We start from the raw sequence: 24,398 nt of genomic DNA, 5'->3' as shown, positions 1-24,398 counted from the left end.
GTGTCACATACTAACATTTCATTCTAACTGAAGATTTAAAAAAATTTTTTTTTAAAAAAATATGCTTCATCCATAGCATGAGAAATCAAACTGGACTTCAGTACAATTCCAAAGTGGGATAGGAAACTGAATGAATTGTTCCCTGAATCTTCATAAGTCATTTGCATGTTATCTTTTGGCTGCTGCTGCATAGAGAGAAAACACAAATGTAGGGAGGCTCTGGTGTGACTGTGAATTAGCATTTTCTTACATCAGCCGGGCTGCGAAATAAAGCTGAGGAGTTCTCGTCTTCACTTCTTTCTGTTATTTTTAAAGCTATCTGAAAATATTTCTATGTACTTCATGAATGTAGCATATGTAACACTGAATACACAAAAAAGATCTGCCTGAAAAATACATTGCCAATATATTAATTCCCTTAAGCACTTCTATTAAAACAAAAAATTTGCATTCTAGTGCAATCTTGAGCCCCTGGTTTTATTCTCCCATAATTGGAAATGGAATGAAAACAAATCACTACAAACCAGGATTTGTAGTGAAAATGTCAACTCAGCAATGCATTTTTTTCCCTGAGATACCAGCATCTAGGCATAAGTGAAATCATCTGTATTGCAGGAACCGAGGGGGGAAGACAGAGGGGTGGGGAGGAATGCCTTTCGATAAATCAACTACAGACTCAACATGAATCGTCAAATTTAATATTTGAAAGATTCATGAAGAAATAAGTGATGCCAAATGTGCTTTAAGAAAAATATCTGCTTAAATGATATTAATGGTAAGACTGAGTATAGCAAGGTGAACCACCCTGATAATATTAAATTACCCCAAGAGGTTCCCGCGTCAGAATCCCTGTGCAGAAATCTGCTTGCCAACTGTCGTTGCTTTTCCCATTGGTTTAGTTAAGGGTTGAAGTTCTTCTTGAAGTTTCTTTTTTAATCATCAGATCCCGACCTTACAGTTTTCGCTGACTACTTCCCTTCAGGCTGTCTTGGCTCCTGTCAATTTAGGATTTCCAGGGAATTATTCTTCTTTGAAATGCATATTCTAGGCTTGAAATGCTGGCATATGTACACTGTAGTGTAATTGTGGAGGCCAAATGTTTAATTACACATGACAGCTGGAGCTGTAGGAGTCCGAGGCTTGCTTGAAAACAACGTATGCCCTATGCAGCCTTAAGAGAAGGAACACAATTTCACACAAATACACTCACACACACACACACACACACACACACACACACACACACACTTAGTTCCACATATTATTAATCAGGATTTCTTTTTTATCATTAGCTACAGCTTTAATAAAAGTTCACCTATTCACACTTGAATATAAATGAGGTGTTTTTTTTTAAATCCATAAGGTCATTTTTCTACTAATCTAACCAAACATGTTTACCAAAACCGCAGCAAAAAAATCTTCATGGGACTCTTTTTCTCCTGTGAAAATTTTCAAGATAAATCCAGAAAACTTTTATTTGATTTATAAAACAAATGATATCTAGCCAGCTCTAGTTTATAGGAAAACCATTCAAGTTTTACCAATGAAAATTAAAAAAAAAAAAAAAGAGTTGACTGGGAAGGTTGTGTTGAGGTTTCCAGTTTTCATGATATTGTCATCACTAAGATATGTTCGTGTTTTTTGGTAGTTATATAAGTTACTTCATCTCCACACATTTCTATAGCTACAAAATGGAAATGCAATAATCACATTTAGGTAAAAAAAAATTTAATTAGAATGTCTGTCAGATGAATTCACATAAAACCTATTGATCCTCAAGTAAAACTTATTAAACATAGGCTGGGTGTGGTGGTGCATGCTTGTAATCCCCGCGCTTGGGAGGCTGAGACAGGAGGATCGCACAGGTTCGAAGCCAGCTACTTAGTGAGGCTACTTAGTGAGGCTCTAAGCAACTTAGTGAGACCCTGTTTCCAAATAAAGTATAAAATAGGTCTGGGAGTATAGCCTGGAGGTAGAAAGCCTCTGGGTTCTACCTCCAGTATCACCAAAAAAAAGAAAAGAAAAAAATCTTATTAAACATCATCACACAATTGGTAGTATGAACAGGGACAGATTGTACTTTTAGGATTTTGTCATTGGATCTTGGCTGCTTAGTTAATCCTCATAACCAATATCCACACACCTTTTGGTTTTGGTACTATTTATACACCCATTTCGAAGATGATGAAATAGAAGGCCAGATAGGCTAAAACACTTGCAAGATAACAGAAAAAAATAACATGCTATAGCTGGAAGCCCAGAAGCCAGAGATCCTTATGCCTTTGTGGTGTGTTACCTTCAGTATTTATCTCTGTTTCTATGTTATTTGTTCATGAAGTGGAATATTTACAATGTGTGTGTTCATATAATAATAACTCCTCACGGTAATGTTAGCATCTGAAGGGCCTAACTCCACGATCTTCAAACAATAGATCTGATATGATTATTTAACTCTAGGTCTATTATCCAAAGAAGGAGGGGCGTGAGCAAGTTATTTTATATAGAATAGGAGTCAGAGGAAGGAATAGTCTGAGCAAGTCAAGCTGAAGGATTCCTTTAAACTCAAATGTGGTTTAAATTATCTATGGTTAGGAAACAAAATAAAATATATGTCAAGTAGAGATTCCACCAATATAGTCAAGTAATTTAAATGTAATTGGGTCCACTTTTTACTTCCTTCTATAGGAATCCTCTTCATGTGTCTAAGAGTTCTCTAGAAACCTGTGAGAGCCAGAGTGCTGCTGGATTCTCATCTGTTACTACTCTTATGACTCAGCTTTGGGGGGGCCACCAAGGATGGGACCACTCTGTCTTCTTTCTGCCCTATTTGCTGGTTTATATCATGTCAAACAGAGCTTTCTGTTAGCCTGAAGTGTCGATATATACCTGGGTGTTGAGACAAAGAGCAACTATATTTGTTAATTTTGAAGGAATATGTATTCCCCCTGCAGTTCAAGTTAAAAGAGAAAGAAAAAGACTTGGGCTTTAGAAATAGGCACTTGGTCTCATCCCTTCCTAATGTAATAAAGGTAAATGATATTCTGGCACTGTCTGTAAGGTACTTGGCAATCACAGTTTGGCACCAAATTTTGAAGCTTACCTAGGGCATAAAACATTTAATTTTAAAACAGTATAGAAAGTATGGCATTTATTCATTTGCCAACTCAAAAATATAAAAGCACAAAAATCGCTTCAAATTGTCATATGTAATTTTTAAGTATATTTCATTTGTGTAATTGTGTTGGGGCCACCTGGTCGCTTAAATTTTTTGAATAATTTATTATTTTTTTAATTGGAAATTGTTTTGGTTTAAGATTTTTTTTGTGGAGGCTTCAATAGATGGACATTTGCTTTACTTTAAATTAGGTTTCAAAAATAGTAGTAAATTGCTTGTTGATGAAAAGGGGTTTTAAACTTTATAATATACTATAGAAGAGCTGACATCTGGATAAAAACTTGGACATTGAGTATGAGCAATGCACTTGTAACTGAAATATCTGGATATTGAAAAGAGAACTAATATTTATTTCTACTAAGAGCCATGTATAAGTAAATCATAATGTGATTTGAGATGTATTTTTTAAATCCAGGCAATAAAATGTAGTATCTGCTGTTTGGGATATATACAACATCTCCACATCAAAATTTACCTTGTAGAAAAAAATACAATCAATCACATAGTACTAAATTCACTGAAAGGTGATTAAAATTCTGTGCCTTCAAAGAATTACCTTGTGATCATAGAGATGGTTTTCAGTTGACCAAGCCATTAAAAAGAATATGTCAGACAGAGATTTAGAAAATGCCTTTGTTTGCCAAGGTTCCTAGTAAATTATCTGAAGGAATTGGGCTATGTTTGTAGAATATTCACATTGAGTTTCACATATGGACAGAGGTAATAAGACTGAATTGGCAAAGTGCATAAGACCTTACACTAGAAAAGATGGTAACTTTGGATTAAAACAATTATTTTCCAGCACTTGGAAGCTAAGTCAATGCTGGTCCTCCTGCTAGTCATTGAATCTCTCTGTTACTTGATTTGTACATCTATAACGTGGAAAATGTAAGTGCATGCCCCATAAAGTTTCTACTTCTAACACCCAGGCGGTGCTTGGCATGGTGGTGCATGACTGTAATTCCAGGATTTGGGAAGCTGAGGCAGAAAGATTCCAGATTTGAGGTCAGTTTCAGCAAATGAGCACGACCCTCAGAAACTTATTAAGATCCTGTTTCAAAATAAAAAATAAAATCATTTAGATCTCAGAGGTAGAATGCCCCTTGTTGAATCCTCAGTACTAACAAAACAAAACAAAATCCTAGACAATCATAAACATTTTTTTCTTTGGTCTTGGCCGCCTAGACTTTGGAGAAATCACAGGGATTAATCTTACTATTTCTCTGACATTATTGAAGGTCCTTTCCAGATACTTTTCTTTGTAGTTTCACTGAAGAGCCCTCTGTACCCTCTAGTATGAGGAGTCAGCCATTTTGACTTAAACACCTTCTACTAATATCTCATGGGTGTTGTGATGAGTTTTACATGGATGTAGGGAGGCCACAGGCATTCAAACTATAATAGGAGAGTTCCAAAAAGATCTTCTAAACACCTTCTTTCAATCCTTTATGATGATTTATTTCCTCAGGAGGACTTCAAGCCTCAGCAGAAAGAGATTTGTAGGCCAGCTCGCCGAGTACAGAGCTCACATCCACCTGAATACCGTCTCTAGGGCAACTGAGAGGGTCTAACCCTCTGAACCTGTCCATTTTGGACATGGTGTTGCAGTTACGTGCCGCAGTGAGTAAAAGATGTAGGTGATGTGGGCCTGATAGTTTCGTTACTTGGTGACCTGCTAAGAAAATGCATCATTTGCGAAACTTAATAATTTTCTTAATGCTCAAATACACTTTTGAACAAATAAGTACCGATTATTGAGGTAAGGTACTTTACTTATTTATGCTGGTGCCTGGTAACATCACATATATATGTTCAAAAGCAAAATTAAATTGCTTTTATTGAATAACCAGCTTCTAGTAAATTCTATTTAGTTATCATCTCCCTCAAAATCTCCCACTGACTTATTTTTGGATTTATTTATTTTTTGGTCAGCTATATTCTTATTGGGTATGATCATGTGTGAGAATACAAAAGTGTGTTGCACAAATGAGTTATTATCACTGTAGAAATGAGGCCTGGTTTGTATCAATATTTCTTCAAATCTAAAATGAGATCATTGTATAATAAGCATCATTATTACATAATTCTCCAACATCCCCAAATTACAACTATGATTAGCTGATAAAAGTGTTTCACGAACACTAACTTCAGACACACTCAATATGAAAAATACACAATTTAGAATCTAAGGTCTGGATCAGACCACCGGGTAGCCAGGCTACTACTGGGGCCGTCAAGAGTGGGATCGGAACTTGCAAGGCAGCATGCACAGAGAAATATCGCGAAAATCAGATGCTTCCCCTAACCAGCAAAAACTAGGAGGAAAGGGGCAACAGGAAGAGGTCGAGCTATAGAAAGGGCCCTATAGTGAAGCAACTAAGGTGACCAATCAGAGGGTATGGAATAGGGGAGGATGGAGCCTCTTTAAAATGCAGGAGGTACATAAACAAATGTATCAAAGTTAATCACCAAACAAGCATGGGATCGAGGGAGGGGGAGGGAATGGGATGGGGGCTGGATGAGGGCTAATTGGATGATGTGTGCTTGTATATCCTCTCAAGTCTTGTATTCCAATGTGATATATGATTACAATGCACCAATAAAAATAAATTAAAAAACATATAAAATAAAAATACACATCTACTCAAAGGAACACCATCAAATATTTAAATGGCACATAAGCGTTTCTTAACAAACAGCACGAGTGGTCATTGTAGCACCATGTAACATAAGTTTAGATCAGATTCTCAATCAATTGTGTGTGTGTGTGTGTGTGTGTGTGTGTAATTGTGTGCACTAAAGTGTCAGGACATTAAAATACCATAATTAAGCCATGGTGTCTATGTGTGGTAACTCAATCAGTTTGTATGTTCAGAAAGAGTCCTTACAGCATTGTACTTCCTTAGGATCAAATACTGATGTTTTCACCCAATACGCTTCCTGCACTAAATACTATATATATATATATATACATAAGACTATTTATATTATTTTATTCCTGAGAATAGCAATAATGCAAAATCGTGATTTATAATTGGTGTTGTTTTAACAGAATAATATAAATGACATAGGAAAAGGAACCTTAATTGTCACAGGTCTGGTTTAACTAGAGAATAAAAAAAGTATTTGAATCTTTCAGCTTGTTCTTAAAAATATAAAAGTATATTTTGACTAGCAAAAATTCATTTCCTCAAAAGTTCCATGCCCATTTTGAATATGAATCGGTACTTGTGTTTTGTTTTTTTCTTTTCTTGAAAAGTCACTTTTTTGCATCTCTTTGGGGACTACCATTCACCTTTCAAGACTGGAGTAAAAATCCTCCCTAGTGCCTTTGACACTATGAAACAGAGGGAAATATTTTACCTTCAGAAGTTAATACTGGATGGGTGTTTAGGATCATGTGTTTGTGAGTTTAAGGAATCCTACCCGGCTTCTAATTTACTACAGACTCAGAATCCATGTGTTGACCTACATGCCCAATCTCAACAGACCAGTGTTTAAGTAAGAGCACAGGAAGTGATACAGAGACCCAAACCTGAGACACCTGTCTGGGCCACTGTTGACCCATCATGCTTAACTAATTTCTTCGTGATCTCTGACCCAGATTTCCACAGTTCCACAGGGATTTGTATCTTTCATCCAACAAACCCTACACCTGCATTCAATTAATGAAACAAAACTCAACTTTGTTATCTGATGAACTGAACTCCTAGAGCCATTGAGGCAATTGTTTTATTATTGTATTGACAAATTATCCTATTAACAACTGGCTACTACAAAAATCAATTAAAATCTTGGCCGAGAAGTTTGAATATCATGGGATAAGTAAACGTGAGGATTAAATAGTGAGTTAATAGTCTTTTTTTATAATACGGTTTATAAATTAGCAGCCACCGGATCAAGACCAGAAATTTGTGTTGAAAATAAGAAGACTAAATTACGCCAGGACATATGGAACTGCTCAGCATTGAGTTTCATTTTATTTTGTGCTAATGGACTTCTGTGTGCTTTCAGGCATATCCATGCTTTATCTCACTTTCTCCAGCATATAATTCTAAATATTATATTTCTATTGATTTCTAAGTACTATATTTGGTAAGCAACCCTTTACAATGCTCATAAATTTATTCACTTAAAATAGTAATTGTTTCTACACTTAGAATATTGAGATAGAATTCATGGTCAGGGGAATTTAAGGCTGACAAATACTTTGACTTTAAAAATAAAAAAAATGTTTTTGACAGAATGAAAGTTTTGTTTTTCTTTTATGAGTCACGAAGAAAATCTGACAATCTCTTGATATTTGTTCCTGCCCCTTGAGTACCTCTCTTAAACTCTACTTTAAGTAAAAGTAAGAAAATTAGGTGTGATCTATAAAAACAACTTTAAGATGTTTAAAGAATTATTTAATTGAGCATCAAAGTATACTTTAGAAAAGAATAATCAGAATAAAACCACCCATGAGTAAGAGATAATAAAATCATCAAGGCAAAATTACACTCCCTACAAAGTACATTACCTTTAATGTCTGAAAACCCAGTAAGTGTTGCTTTGGAGGATGAGGAAAATTAATTTTACCCAGTCTCTGATGTATTTCACTAGTAAGTGACTTGGAAATGTATAACTTTAAAATTTGAGAGAAGAAAGTATAATTTTACGAGCGAGCATGAGCCAACTGTTTCATGAAATTGTCAGTGTGCTATCTTCCCCTATAAATAGGTTCCTGATTGCAGAAAGCACACGTTTGTCTAAATGATACCTGATCTCTGTGTCATTCACTTGAGCAAGAGACTTTTTTTTTCTCTTGAAAGACGCCATCAGTCAGAATACCTTAATTGAATGAAGGAACAATTCACCACCAGTAAAGAGAAAGTACCTTGAATGAAAAAAGTAACACTAAAATGCAGAATAAAGAAGGAATCCAGAGACTTCAAGCCAGATACAAATCCTAAATTCATGTTGCAGATCAAGAACTCAAAATAAAAAAGCAAAAATTGGATGTTAAATCTAGCGTGTATCCACATAAGATTTCCTAATACTATTCAGAGTGGTGTGACATTTATTCCCTCATCTTTTTTTAATAGTTGACTTCACTTTTTCATGTTACAAAAGACCCTTAAGTTATGCTCTAAGTAAATATTCAAATATCAGAAGTTTGATTTCTAAATAATTTTACACTATGGCCAACAATACAGGATAGGTATCTTATTTTCTTTGAGGTCAGTTGGCTGTTCACTAATATTTAAGAACCCTCCACGCACTCTTGCAGCTCTCTATGGAATATTATGTTGTTCTTCATGAATGTTCTATTTCAACATATATCTAAATGTTACCTATTTTTTTTTTAAGACTAACGCATGTTTCGTCTCTACCAAGAAATAATCCTGTTGCATTCATATAAGGAGTTGGCTGTCACTACCCCAACTACTCTAGTAACTGAAATCTGTACAACTCTTTTAAAATTGACAAATCTATGCCATCCAAGAAGACTGAGAAATGTATCAGAAAACACACATACACACAAGAATTCCAGAAAAGTGCTCTGACATTTGGCATTTGAAGGCTCAAGATAAAATTCAGATATACTGTCACTGAAGTGAATTCCTCATCTCTAAGCCTGGAGGGATCTAGGCCAAATGGCCACAAACAGCAGTAAGACTGAGATGTTCATCAAAATGTATTACTTTTGCAAAGATCTTCAGCAATTATTAGTTGATTAGAAATTCTCCAGAGATAGTAGGAGCTTAACAGGTATATATAACATTCCACATTGGCAAAAATCAAACCAGGAATAAAGGCTTGACAATTACTAGGCTTCTGTTCATCCCTATAGATTTGCCCCTTTCTGATCTCATGTTAAATCAGAAAATATGTTCTCTTATGACTTATTTTGCTTATCATGACACTTTTGAGGTTCATGCGTGTTTGATTATATAGTGATACTTCATCTTTTCAGGGCCAAATAATGCACATATATGGATGTATCATAATTGTTTGTCCATTAATGAAGCTGATGGATATTTGTATTTCCACTTTTGGCTATTGTTTGCCATTAATGAAGCTGATGGATATTTGTATTTCCACTTTGGGCTATTGTGTGAATAATGCACTAAGAAAATTCATGTTTAAGCTTTGATATAGGTATGTTTTTTATTTTGGGGGGGTATATAACCAAGGATTAAAATTGCTTCATTATATGGTAATTCTATGTTCAAAATTTTGAGAAACTGAATAATTGTTTTCCAAAGTGACTGAACCATTTCACATTCTCTCAAGCGGTGCAGATTTCTAGTTTTTCCACTTCTTAAACACTTATTATTGTCAATGTTTTTCATTATAGACATCTTTATGTGTCAGGAAGCATCTCACTGTACCTCCTGATACATTATATATTATGCAACTCATTTGCATTTTCCTAAAGACTAATAATGTTGGGGCCTCTTTTAATGTACATATCGATCACTTGAATTTCTCCTTTGAAGAGATTCCTTCTGAAATCTTAGATCCATTTATAAACTTTATCATTGGTATATAACTGTTAATTTGTAAAACCATATATTTTGGATACATGACCTTGGATTCATGATTCATAAGTACTTCAGGGGGAGTGGTGAGTTGGCCCGGGCCACCCTCCCCCCTCATGCCATTTTGGCACGGGGCTGTAACTATTTTCTGTATTTCTATTTTCTGTATTTCTATTTTCTGTATTTCTATCATTTTAATAAACTTTTTTAAATCTTAAAAAAAAACTTTATCTCATTTTATCTGTTGTCTTTTTTAAGCCTCATTGAGATGTAATTGACAAAAACAAGTTATATGCTTTTGAGGTATTTAATATGATGTTTTGATCTATGTATACATCATAAAATTATTGCCATGATCAAATACTTATATTACCTCATATTATTACTTCTTTTGTGAAAAAATATGTAAAATCTATTCTACCAAATTTTAAAGGATGTAATATATTATTAACAATGGCCACTATGGTGTACGTTAGGTCTCCAAAATTTATTTAAAAACAGCAAGTTGGTGATTAAATATGGCAGAATAGAGAAACTCAACACATTTTGGTTGCTCCAAGACAAGGAACTCAAAGTGGGAAAAGAAGATTTAATCTTTGTAAGAGAAGAAAAGCAGTGAGGTTTCAACAGAAGAAAGACAACTACAATGCATTTGAATTGGAAACATCCCCAAAAGCATAAGGCTAAAAGATTTTCACTCATTTTACCTGGCAAGCAGAGAGCTGAGCTGGAACCATTTTGGTGATCTCCCATAGGACATGGTGGCTGCCAGAATCTAGCAGCTCTCAGATTTCCAGTAAATAAGAAACTAAATCCTGTTGAGCCGTTTAATACAGAGAACCAACAAAAAAGCAAGCATATTCTTCTCTCCGTACTGGAAAACCTCAAGACCATGAACATCCATACCATCCATAAATCTCTCAGTGAACTTCTGTGCCTGCAGCTAAACTTGTGGGGTGGAGAAACCATAGGCCCTTCCTGCAAGGAACCATGTTATAACTGGCCTCACCAAGACTACAAGACTACCTGGAATCTCCAGGCGCCAAGCCAAGTCACCCAGTGAATTCCTGTGGCTCAGCTGAACTCTTCAGGATGGAGAAGACGCAGACCTTTTCTGAAGGTATGTGAGGGTCTACAAGTAGCCTCATCAAGACCGTGAGTTACAACTTGTCCCAGTGGGAGCCAACATGGGTTCAGGAACCCATGAGCCAATGACCAAACTTGGGGAGTTTGTGAGTTTTCAAACCCTCCCTGTGGAGATGGGGACAGGAGCTATAGTTGGACACAGGAGAAATGTGAATTAAGAGATAGTTCCTAGAGACACTTGGGCGAGACCTAGAGTCAGCAATTTACCCAGACCTGGAAATTTCTCCAGGGATTATAGCATGATCATTGACAATAGTGTCTTTTGAGAGAAATAACTCAACCAACCATTTCACAAGCTCAGAAAGCTATAAACACTTTCCAGGCAGAATTTGTGCCCTGCAAGTACTGATGCTAGCAAGGTCTCACTTGAACACAGCTTCCAAAGTAGTGGTGGTGGCCCTTGGGTCCTTGGGTTAAATAAGTCAGCTACTTGCATTCCAGACTCTGAGGAGTAAGTGCAATTTCTCCCCCGCAGAGAAATATTGACCATGCAAGAAGGGAAGCCAGGGAAAACGGGTTCACACAACCACATATGGCAGAACAGCAGCAGTATACCTGGAACAATTTAACTCAGATAGCCATGTTGCTAGGGGAATACTGCAATGTCTCAGCCAACAGAATTTGGGCCTGGTGATCACAGATGCCAGTGGCTTATAGGATCTCACATGACCCAACTAGCAGATCAGCAGTTGTGTCCTAGAGGCATTAGAGCTCTGGAAGCTGGACAAACAATCTTAGAACTTCATAATCTCTGGTTCTGCTAAGTTTGAATCCAGTGACCATGGAGGCTACAGGACAGGGGCTCATATTGTTTTCCAAGACCTCAACCCAACAGAGTAGCTAGGGGTGTCACTGGGATATTAAAGCTCAGCCTGTTAGGATGAAGGCTTGGAACATTATAATATCTGGGCCTGCTGAATTAAGGCTCAGAGAGCATGAAGGCCTGAAGCAAATCAATCAAGACTGCTGCCTGCCTGCACAGGATAAGTACTACACCCTGTTAAAGAGGTTCTGGAAGGCTAACTCAAATTTTGAATAAATGAGATAGGTTTGTTGGGATATACCATTATTATCTATTTATTCATCTTTGGATGGATAGTTGAGTTGCTTCCAGTTAAAAGGTCCTGGGATAGAGGAGAAAGAGATGTCTTGCACATCACTATCCATGTTTCTCTGTGCATTTTTCTTAGTTAGGTAAATGCCTTGGAAGAGAAACCGTGAACAGCATCTCAGCTTTCTCTTTGTGCCGGTTTATCCTCTCTTGCAATTTCCTCTGTAAATTATAGTTACCTGTGCCTACCTTTAATCTGAAGTATGCCTTCTTAACTCTTGGCGAGTTTCAGGTTCTACTTGGATGCTCCATTTAGGCTCTGCGTGCCCAGAGTTCTTTCCGAGAAGTAGATGGGTCACTAGTCGTGCTCACCTTCATTTGCTTGTCCTCAGGAGTCACTCCTCTCTACCTGTTGTCAAGTGGCTGAAAATTGTCTCATGGGTTTCGTCCATTTTTTTAGTTGTTTAAAGATGGGAAGACATATCTGTTAGTGGTACACCGTCATGACTCAAATAATATCTTCTCTCTTACCACAGATTCTATTGATTCCATTAGTAAAGCCATGCAAAATTGGACTTGAACACTGTATAAATTTTTTTCACTCTAAAGATTAGACCATATCTTTTAAAATAATTTTATTTTCCTAATTGATGTTTAAAAAATCCTATTTAATATTTCTGTTATCATGCTTGTGAACTCTCAGCTTGTTCTAGGTTTGTACTTCCCTGACACGGGTTTTGCAACTTTCTGTTCCTGTATTATGTATGCATGTGTATGCATATGTAGTGTTTTTAAAAGAAAAGATATTTATGCTACACAGAAGCATCATTTTTCTGAATTTTCTTTGTTGAAATGCATTTTTCTCCCTAAATATGAATTACAAAGCAAAATTGCCTTTGAATACCTTTTAAGCAAAGCAGCATGCTCACTGTATTATAACTCATTGTTTTGCTTGATTATATACATTAGCAAATTTCCTTGGAAATATACCCAAGGCTTCACAAAAATTGTCTCTTATGATTTCTGAAGATAACCTCTAATGTAATATTATTGCAATATGTTCTGTGAGACACTAAAATTACACATTCTCTTGGGAAATCTAAAATAATTCAATTTATTTTTCTGTACTCCAAACAACACTAGTTTAAATAAGAAAACTTACATGTAGTTATAAAAATTACAAAATCAAATCTCTAGGCTAGGATAGATCAATTAAATCATATATTATATATATGTATAAAATATGCACACATGTCTAAGTAGATACATATACACTTACATATAGACCGGTGTTTACAAAAATTATATGATGTATGACAAATAATTACGAATGTTTAAAAAATATTTTATGATACTTATGATGGTAGCTATATAGAAATATTATCTATATAGGTAAATCTAAATTTAAATTAAATTCATCTAAATAATATGTTGATTAATGTATTATATGAAATATGAAAAGTGTGGTTCTCTGACATCATACAAGTATGGCTGTTCATAACATGTTTTAGTAAACAATTGAAAGAAGAGAGTCCAAACAATTCTTCACATAAATATCTTTATTGAATTTATTTTTTATTTTATTTTTTAATTGTTTTCAGATAACATTATACTCTCTCATGAAATACTACCAAAATGGTAGTAGAAAGCTTTTCAAAGGATCACTTATGGATCAGAATTTTCTTCTTTGCCCTATATTGTGGCAATACTTGGTGAGACATTTAGCACTAACAAACTCATTTTTCTTTAAGCCTTGGATTGTTTCTTTCCATCAAAACAATATATAATATTTACAATATTTAATCAATATTTACTATATGTAATATTTATAATATATAAACAATTTTTTAATTTTCAAATATATTTTTAAATTGTGGCATTCCAGGAAATTTTACCTTTGAGCTACAACCCCAGTCATTTTCTTTAAAAAAATATTTTTTTGAAAGAGTGTCTCACTAAGTTACTACATACAGGCCTCAAATAAAAAAATCCTCTTGTCTCAGCTTCTGAAGTACTGGGGTCACAGACTTGAGTTACCACACCTGGCTTCCAGGTACTTTCTCTATTAAAAACAAATTCCATCTTTTATTACCTTATGCCTTGTCAGTGAATGGAATTCTAATATTCACACTTTACACTCAATTTTCATCAGTATCACCTGATGTATAAAATGATGGGAACCGGACGTGGTGGCGCACGCTTGTAATCCCAGCATTCGGGAGGCTGAGACTGGAGGATCGCGGTTCGCGGACAGCCTCAGCTACTTAGTGAGGCCCTCTGCAACTCAGTGAGACCCGGTTTCAAAATAAAGAATAAAAAATAGGGCAGGGGGTGTAGCTCGGAGGTCGAATGCCCCTGGGTTCCATCCCTAGACCCGCAAAAAATAAAAATAAAAATAAATAAATAAATAAATAAAAATGATGCATCTGTTTGTTTAGTATTGCACAGCACTTTGTTCAGGGAACGAATGTAATCGATTTCAGTTCTGCTCAAGGGATGCCTAAGCAGGTCTACATTTGAGATTACTGTAAGGAATGGCCGTGTCATCAAGCATCCGATTGTCCTACTAAATGGCTGAAGAACTTCCTTTCACAGCTTCTGGCTGTCTGCATAGGAGGAGCCCTCTATGATGTAGCCCTTACCTCTTTCTCCAGCCTATGGGCAGTGCTTTTTAATTCTTTGGAATTTGTCCTCTGTCTGTAGTACAGTACAGATGCTCTTGAAATAACTACAGGGTTATGTTTCTATAAACCCATCTAAGTTGAAAATACTGTAAGTCAAAATGCATCATGGTATTACTTAAAATGGATTTAATATGCCAGACCTACTGCACGTTAAAACTTAGCGACTAGACAGCACACAGCGGAGTGTCTGCTGATTCCACATGATTATGGGACTAACTGGTGCTGCCCCACACCACAAAAATGTATTATATCACCGGCCCAGGGAAAGATCAAAATTCAACAGTGGGAATACAGTTTCTACTGAACGCTAATTGTTTGGGGTCCATCATAAAGTCTCAGAATCGTTAAGTGGCACCATCTTAAGTTGGGATCATCTGCACTTCACATTTCTGGAGCATCCCATATGTCTGTATCTGTGCTGAGAAAGCCCTCCCAAGCCCTGTGCCCTTTACATTTCACTCCGCTTGGCTGTCTCACCCGGGGTGAGAGCTGCTTCCTAATAGGGCATTTTGCACAGGATTAATTCATTCCGGGTTTAGCTGGCCATGTTCCCAGTACTCAGTAGAGAAACACAGTTCACACTTAGCATGTGAGCAAATGAGTCTGGCAGCTGGAATATCTATCTCCTTTGACCTCTGTCTACATCCTCAGAGATGTGTCATCTCCAGGCCTGGCAGCTTTTTTTTAGTACCCCTCCATGAAAGAACAGACATAAATGATAAAAAAAAAATGTGTTTCTCCTTGTTTGAAACAGTAAGCTCTAATCAAAGCCACCTCCTTTCTAATATCAAAAAAGAATTTTTAATCAATCAGTGAGCTAACTATTTTCACGTCAAATGAAGATGAATATTCTCAATTGAAGGTCCCCATAAATTTTACATCCTTGTTTTTTCCTATATGTAAGAATTAACCATCCTCAGAAACCATATATATATATATATATATATATATATATATATATATATATATATATATATACACACACACATATAGTTGTCTTCTGATGATGGCTTTGTGGTAGATACACCAAAGAGCAAATTGCACAGACACAACCCTGCTGGATGCTTTTCAGTTGACTCTGACAGTGGAGAAATATGTTCTCGAAGTGCCCACTGATTCACTCTAAACCTGGACAACTCCAAAATGGGAAGCACTGAAAATTTTTGTGCTCTTTGACCAAAGACACTGCTAATAATGCCTCTTTTTCTCTTTTCTTTTGCTTTATTTTTCATCAGTTTGCCTTTTTTTATTTTGTCAGTCTGCTTTCTGTGACTGCGACAAAACACCTGAGGTACTCAACTTTTAAGAGAAAAGGGTTTATTTTGGTTCACCATTTCATAAATACCCATCTATGATTGGTTGATCCTGTGGCTTTGGGCCTATGGTGAGATAGGATATCATGGTGAGAGGTGTGAAATAAAATCTAGATTTGAGAGGACAAAGCTAGGTCCCAACATCTTCTTCATCCCCTGTGAATTAAGTACCTCCCAATAGGCCTCATGCCTTAAATGTTCCACTGTCTTCTGTTGTAATGGGACAGGGATCAAGCCTTTAACACATAGACTTTTCATGGATGATGCTCAAGAGCCAAACTACAGCACCATGACTGCCGGAGCTCACTCATTGCAGGATTAGTCTCCCAGGTGTCTAGCAGTGCTATACTAAAATATTTTTTTCAGAAGGTCTCATCTCTACAATTCAGGGAATACCTATTATATTACCCCTTTTCCAGTATTGAGGTGTGTGTGTGTGTGTGTGTGTGTGTGTGTGTGTGTGTGTGCTGGGGATTGAACTCAGGTTTTAGCTCTGAGCTACAGGGTCTCACTAAGTCTCTGGGAGTCTAAGTGTCTAAGGCTGGTATTGACAAAGCTATCTTCCTGTGACTCAGCTTCTCAAGTACTGAGATGACAGGTGTGTACCACCAAACCTGGCTAGTTGGTAAACCTGTCTTTTCCACGACTCTTACCAAAATGCTTATTTGTTTGTGTAGACTGAAGGAACTCAAACCCAGTCCTTATCCATGCTAGACAAGCTCTTTACTACTAAGCTACATTCTCCAGCCCCAAAGTGCTCATTTTTAAACCAAGAATCCTCAACCTTGGTGTTTTGTTTCTATAAAACTGACTCCACAAGAAGCTCCTCTTGTCTCTTATGGTTCTAGAGCTATTCTGGTTCCGTGTCATAGCTGCTGTTTCTCCAGTTCTATTCAATATCCCCTAATAATCTTCAGATGTGTCCTGGTCCCCATAAGCTCAAGGTTCCAGAAATCTGCCTCTGAGGGATGCCATTTGGGGTGGAGGTGAGTTTGTGCAGAGAGGCGGAAGCAACCCGTCTTGAGTCTGCAGGCCACTCACCATGTGCTTTTCAAACTGTTCTCTCAGCTAGGCAGTGTGTACCCTAAGATGATACTTGTAAACATTACTTATTATTTATTTCCCTCTCTCTTGTCCTTGGGTTATCATCCATGTGCTCTATGGAGACCCTATTCTCCATCCATGGGCGAGATGCCCCCATGGCCAGGTGGAAAGCAGACAGACCATTGGCCCAGATTTTTGACATACTTTTTCTGTAAATCTACAAATATTAGGACAAGATTCTTTGCTTGGTATTTTGCTTGTTGTATTTATTTTTAGGAAACAGATATAAAGAAGCAACTTGACCAAATTTCTATCATTCCCGAAAGGGCACAGTTTGTGGCAGGTTTTCCCACTTCCTGTTATTTCTTTTAGCTCAAAGCATTTTTACACTCAGCTACGTCTAATTCATTCTGTTTTACCTTAGAGGTCACTGCCTCTAAAAAGCCCATCGAATCCTCCGAATTCTGGATGAGGTGCCTCCCAGTGTGATCTGACTACATCCAAATACATTCCTTCCTTCCTCCCTCCCTCCATTCTTCCCATTCTCCTTCCTTCTTTTCTTTCTTTTCTTTTCTCTTTCTTTCTTTCTTTCTTTCTTTCTTTCTTTCTTTCTTTCTTTCTTTCTTTCTTTCTTTCTTTCTTCTTTCTCTCTCTTTTTCTCTCTTTCTTTCATTTCTTTTCCATAGAGTGAATCCAGAGACAGTCTACCTCCAAGACACCATCCCAACCCAATGTTTATACTTTATTTTGATATAAGATCTCATCAAGTTATTAAGGGCCTTGTTAAGTTTCTGAAGTTGGCCTTGAACCTGGAATCCTCCTGTCTTAGCCTAACAAGTACTGGGAATATTAGCATGTTCCACCAATCCTGGCATCATGGTTCTTTACTGAACATCATGTAATTTCATGCTTGGTCATCGGTGTTTCCCATAAGATTTTAAGTTTCTTGGGCATAGTTTTGTTTTTACCCATTCTATTTCTGTCATAACAACAGGAAGAAAAGAGTAATTTTTCTAGATTGTGTTCCATATGTATTTGATAGAGCAAATCATATGCATTTGATAACAAGTTTATTCACTCTTCTCCAGCCATTAGTACTAAGGATGTGGAAAACAAAATTTCTTTACCACAATGTTTTAACACAAAAAGGATAAATAAGTCTATTTAAACTAAAAGCATTCTATAAAGTAGACTTTAGCCAAAATATTTGATGCATATTGACTGAATTAGCTCATCCATGGATGGAAAAGAAAAGGCAATTTATAGGCTGGGCGTGGTGGCTCACGCATGTAATCCCAGCATTTGGGAGGCTGAGACCAGAGGATTGCAGTTTGCGAACAGCCTCAGCTACTTAGTGAGGCTCTTTACAACTCAATGAGACCTTGTTTTCAAATAAAGAATAAAAAACAGGGCTGGGGGGTGTAACTTGGAGGTAGAATGACCCTGGGTTTTATCCCCAGAACCTCAAAAAAAAAAAAAAAGAAAAGAAAAGAAAAGGCAATTTAGAATGGTAGACAAACAAATTATAGAGAAATATAAAGCAAATATACATATAATTTATCAAATGTGCATGTGTGAGTGTATGTGTAAGACAGAACAAAAGACAGGAAAAGCTGTAGATACACAAACACTTATACTTACAAAAATGTATTTTCTTCCCTCAAATGAATTCCAGCTTTATTAGCTATAAATACAATAAATAGCAGTGCCTGTTGGAAAAAATAACTTCTGATTAGTTTAAGTCAGAGCAATTCAATAGAGTCATTATAAATAATGTTGCTGATAAACATCATGTCTTCATAGAATAATATGAAATATTAATATGCTTGAAATAAAAAGATTATAACACTAAGTATAATTCTTAATTTTAAATAATTGAGATTCACATATAATCTCAGTTAAAATTTATATAAAATAATTATAACCAATGTATTACGTGATGAAGATAAAAAGTATGAGTTTTTAAAGCATCTGTAATTTAAACATAGGGACATTAGTTTATTATGATGATTATCTCCTTAGATATTTAAATTGAAAGATGTACTAAATTATATTTATATTTAAATATTTATGCTTTAAAAAGCCTACAACAATTTTACATATAAAAGTCAACTTAGAAACAGATTTTTAAATGTATGATATCTTGATATTTTTCATTTCATTTATTTTTAAATATATTATGAAATTCTTTAGGCTGCTTTCAATTTATTTTTCTTATTTGCACAGCAAAATAATTTATACTTATATAGATGTAATAAATAGATTTGTCTAAAATTAATTTTGTTACATATTCATACATAAATGATGGGATATGCCTTTTAAGTACTATCAATATTTCTGTAAGCTATTTCTTTGTATTTATTAGTGATGTGTTTCACATAATTTAATAATGATATATGAACAATTTGATCCAAACTCAAATTTTTCACATTGCTCTGTAGTAAACACATAACACAGTGACCATTGTCATTATATTTTTTAAGTAAGGGGGCTGAAATAATGTACAGATAGGAACCATGACACCTTATTTATTTCTGCTTTATGTAAGACCTTTTCCTAAATTATATCTAAGAAACAGTTAAGACTATAGGGTTTTTGTATTTTGTATTGAGGATGGGACCCAGAGAGCTTCTTTCACTGGTTTGTGCACTGTCCTATTTTTATTTTTTAATTTAAAACAGGATTCACTAAGTTGCAAAGGTTGGCTTCAAATGTACAATCCTGTCTCAGCCTCCTAAGTACCACCTAAGCTGTGTACCACCAAGCCTGGCTAAGACCATAGTGATTTTTAACACTAACTTTAGTTCTAAACTCTCTCATTCCTCTATAGAAATATAGTCATTTGTAATTTTTTTCATCAAAGTGTTTAACGTTTGAGCTGAACATGAGAATATTAAACAAGGGAATAAAATTTATCCAGTCAAAAGTAGAATGGTTTTATTAGCTATGAAATATATAAACTCTAGTTTTTAAGAATTTTTATCACTTGAAATTTTGCTAGAAACCTAAATATCATGTTCAAGTATAAAAATCACAAAGAGTGCCGGGCGTGGTGGCGCACACTTGTAATCTCCGTGCTTGGGTGGAGACAGGAGGATCTCGCTGGTTCGAAGCCAGTCACGCTCGCTTAAGAGACCCTGTTTCCAAATTAAAAAAAAAAAAAAAAGTATAAAATAGGTCTGGGAGTGTAGCCCGGAGGTAGAAGGGCTTCCAGGAACCCCAGTACCACAAAATAAATAAATAAATAAATAAATAAATAAATAAATAAATAAATAAATAAATATTAAAAAGAAATAGTAGCATGTTAAATTCACAACATATATTATTAAGGTAGGTATATATTAAAATATGGGCATGAACACAGAACCTCACATGAAACAATTTTCTAGCTTGTTTTTGTTATACTTTCTAGATAACTATGGGCCTAATTTTTCATTTTAAGCCAACTATTTAAGGGAGCACATATTTTAATCAAATAAAGTGCCTCTGAAATACTCATGTATTTGATCAACTTTCATTTAAGAACGATATTACCTGTTTGAAAAAAAGTATATTATTGCTCAGTTTCCTTTATCAAGTAAAATAGCTTTTTTTTTTATCCTTGATAAGATATTAACTTTGTACCAATTGGGTTTAGATAATTCATTTAAATTGTTTTATGTTCTAACGTATATTCTTCTTCAATATACTACAAAGCAGATTATTCTTGACTTACGGTGGGGGTCACATCCTGATTAAACCCATCATAAATTGACTTTTTTCTAAATAAAAAAATGTGTTCATTCTAATGTGCTTAAAATCCCAGCTTAGCAACAGGGGATACTGTGGAATATGAGTGGTTTCCTTTCCTAAGTGGAGGGCTGATGCTCTAGAGGTTCCCTGCCACTGCCTAGCCTTGCAGGACACCCAGGCGCTGTTGGTCCTTGCCTGGAGAAAAATCCAAATTCAAAATCCCAGGTGTGGTGTTTACTGAATGCTGAGTCTTCTGTACCACCACTGAGTGTCAAAAGCCTAAGTAGGTGACTGTATCCTAATAACTGTGATCAGTATTCAACAGTTGGACATGTGAGTCTCACAATTATGATACTTTCTTAAATGCACATTTTGTGACTGATGGGCAAATATGAATAGAGACCTCAGTGTGAATCAAGCATCATAGATCTCTGTCTGTTCCATACCAGATACCCGAGCACAGGTGACATGGGGGTCACCATTGTATAGACTCACGATGATAACTTTGTAAGGAAGAGTTTAAAAAATTCCCCGTGGCTTAATTTCTTCCCTGTACCAACACCCCTGGATGTGGGCTTCTGTTTTCTTTGCATCAGATGGGAGGGGCGTCATAGTCAAGTGATGGCCTGTTTGATACGAGGTATGATGCGCAGAGGGAACCCCACACATTTTGATGCCGAGGAAGGTCCTGAAACCCTGCCATGTTTAAGCTTGTCATCGTCTGCTCCATCTTCTAGCTCCTCACGCAGATCAGCAGCGCCGTGGGGAAAAATCACAGAAACCTGCATTTCTTACTGATGACAAACGTAGTACCCAAACACGAGTCACGATTCACCTTCCTAATTTTTAATTTTCTTTATGCTTATTGGCCCCGATCTATTTGTTTCATAACACTATTTAATCAAACACTACCTTGTTATTTTTTTAATTGTAAAATAACTTCTCTGAACTCTGTTTTGGACATAAAAGTGTGTGATTAGGACGAATATGGAAACATATTTTAAAAAACATATTTATAAGCCACAGCACATTCCCAAATAATATGGCAGTGTAATGTTTTATTAATAGCAGTGGCTGGCTAGAAATAGACCATTGAGAAAATATGTAGTGGTGTGTGTGTGTGTGTGTGTGTGTGTGTGTGTGTGTGTGTGCAGAGAGAAATCTTGATTATGTAGGACTGCATGCCAATCTCAGAAGGTGTTCTGAGGCACCGCTTTTCAAGTTCAATCTCTCATGGTCTCTCACTTACCCTGTATCTCTAGCCTCTCCTTGCTTCCGTTTATCTTTCATAACTCTGTCACAGTGTCCTTTCTAAAATGCAAATGTGATATTGTTTCTCTCAGGCTCAAGGTCTTTCAGGATAAAATACCACCTTCTCAGCAGGCCTCCAGCCTGGCTTCCGCCATCCCCAGGTTGTGCACTCTCCTCTGGCCAGACCTGGCTCCCTGGCTCGCCAGTACACTGTTCACCCCAAGCGCCTGCATGAGCCATCTCTCTGACTGACCATTGTCCCTGCGTTGCTGGTAACATCATCTTTGATGCTCCCATCACACCTGCCTTACTAAATATTTTATGGTTTGCATCGTATTCTCATTGGCTTCTTCTATTAGATGATGTGTGTTATGGACAAAAGCTCCCTATGAGGTTGCGTAGAGCACATATGTTGAATGTATTTATTTTCTACTATTTTTATTGGTGCGTTATAATCTTGCATAATAATTGATGTCTTAGTGATGGTGACATACATGCTCACAGTACGTGGAGGGCTCTCCTCGGGCTCTCTCTCCATTCTTCCCTCCTTCTCATGCAAGGCATTAAGATTCTCACATATGTGCTTGATGTCAACAAATGTGAATCCTTCATTGACTCCATTTTTGATATGTGATAAATTCTCAGGGTCTGGGATAGAGTGAATTTTTCTTTTAATTTTAAAACAGGACTGACTTAAATGCTTACAAAGTAGATTCCAAAACAGTGAAGTAATTTATTTTAAAAAATGAGCTAAAAACTGTTCTCCGAATACTTGGCACCAGTTGTTGAGTGAGGTGTTCTAGTCTTTATGGGCAGCCATTTCTACAGCTCCTGTTCAGTTTTGATCTGGAGTATGTTCACTTTGGGATCTTGAACTTTTAACTCTTCTGATGTCCATCCTTTTCAAAACACAAATTAATATAAAAATGCTATTAGACACCTCTTTACCCACTTTTGCTTTTTACTGGTGGATTAATTTCTTGCATGTACAATAAATGTATTTAGTTCTGGAATATGGAAAGACCTTTATAATCGTATATGTACTTATTATCACATACATATTAGGCTGTAATAGGCCATATCTGCCAATGCCTTAATATTGAAAATTGCAGTCTCTAGAGGTGTGTGTGAGAGAGATCATTTCTGTTGTTTCTAAGAGGCTATCCATAGATATTGTTTAACGAGGGAATGAAAGTAAAGACAGTAACCAGAGTATGAATGTAGCAGCCCTTTTTTATTATTGAATCTGAAAAGGCAAAGGAATTTACTTCCTTCTTTCCTAGAACTATTCAAAACCTTACATTAAATGGCTTGGAAATGAGGTAGGCATCATTGAGAGATGAGACCTGGGCAAAACAATACAGCTATGAGAGGACACAGGTGTTTCAGAGTTTTCTAGAAGGGCAAAGTTCTTCTGGCCAAATAAAAGCCATCTGTAAGAGGATGCAAATAATATGTGTGTTTCTTGTTAGGAGAAATTTCCAAAGACTCAAGTGACCTATCTAGAAGAAGGGCACCTCGACAGTGGCTAATTTCTTAGCATTAAGAATATGACAGTTCTAGTCTGGCACAAAAAAACACAAGAAGGTGGCCAATGCATCAGAGCTTTGTGTAATTAGATTAAGAGTACCAGTATTTGTCTTTAAACAACTTTTTGGTGGTCTTAAAAGACAATCTCCTAGCCGGGCGTGGTGGCGCACACTTGTAATCCCTGTGCTTGGAAGGCTGAGACAGGAGAATCGCACAGGTTCAAAGCCAGCCTCAGCTACTTAGTAAGGCTCTCACGAACTTAGTGAGACCCTGTTTCCAAACAAAATATAAAAATAGGTCTAGAGTGTAGCCAGGAGGTAGAAGACCCCTGGGTTTCATTCCAAGTACCACACACACAAAAAAAGACAATCTCATCTAGAGACTTGAAGCTGTATGTGAAATAAAGATAGAAAAAATAATGCCTAATTGAGGAAAGTCTCTACAATTGCCTATATACTTTGGGGATGCGGTCCTATGTTTCCTTGTAGTGATTGAAAAGTTTCTGGTCTAATTTCTAGGTCTTCACTCCATCTTGAGTTCACTTTTGTGTAGGGTGAGGGATAGGGTTCTACTTTCATTCTTTTACATATGGTTATCCACTTTGCCTAGCACCATTTGTTGTAAAGGATATCTTTTCCCCACTGTATATTTTTGACTCCTTTGTGAAAAAACAACTGGTTATATGTGAGAGGATTTGTTTCTCTATCTTCTATTCTATTCTGTGGGTCCACTTGTTGGAATGTGTGCCGATACCATGCTGTTTTTGTTACTATCACCCTATATTATAATTTCAAATTTAGTATTATGATGTAATGTGATACCTATGGCATGGTTCTTATAGCTCAGAATTGATCTTCAGATAATGTCCTGTCATGGATGAAGGTCTCACTACCAACCTCATTACCATATATGGGGAGCAGAAGAGTGGCATTGGTGTGGTAGTAAATA

This window comes from Muscardinus avellanarius (genome assembly GCF_963383645.1).
Source record: "Muscardinus avellanarius genome assembly, chromosome: 15".
Lineage (NCBI taxonomy): Eukaryota > Metazoa > Chordata > Mammalia > Rodentia > Gliridae > Muscardinus > Muscardinus avellanarius.
The sequence above is the reverse complement of the archived record's forward strand: the minus strand, read 5'-3'. Positions refer to the sequence as shown.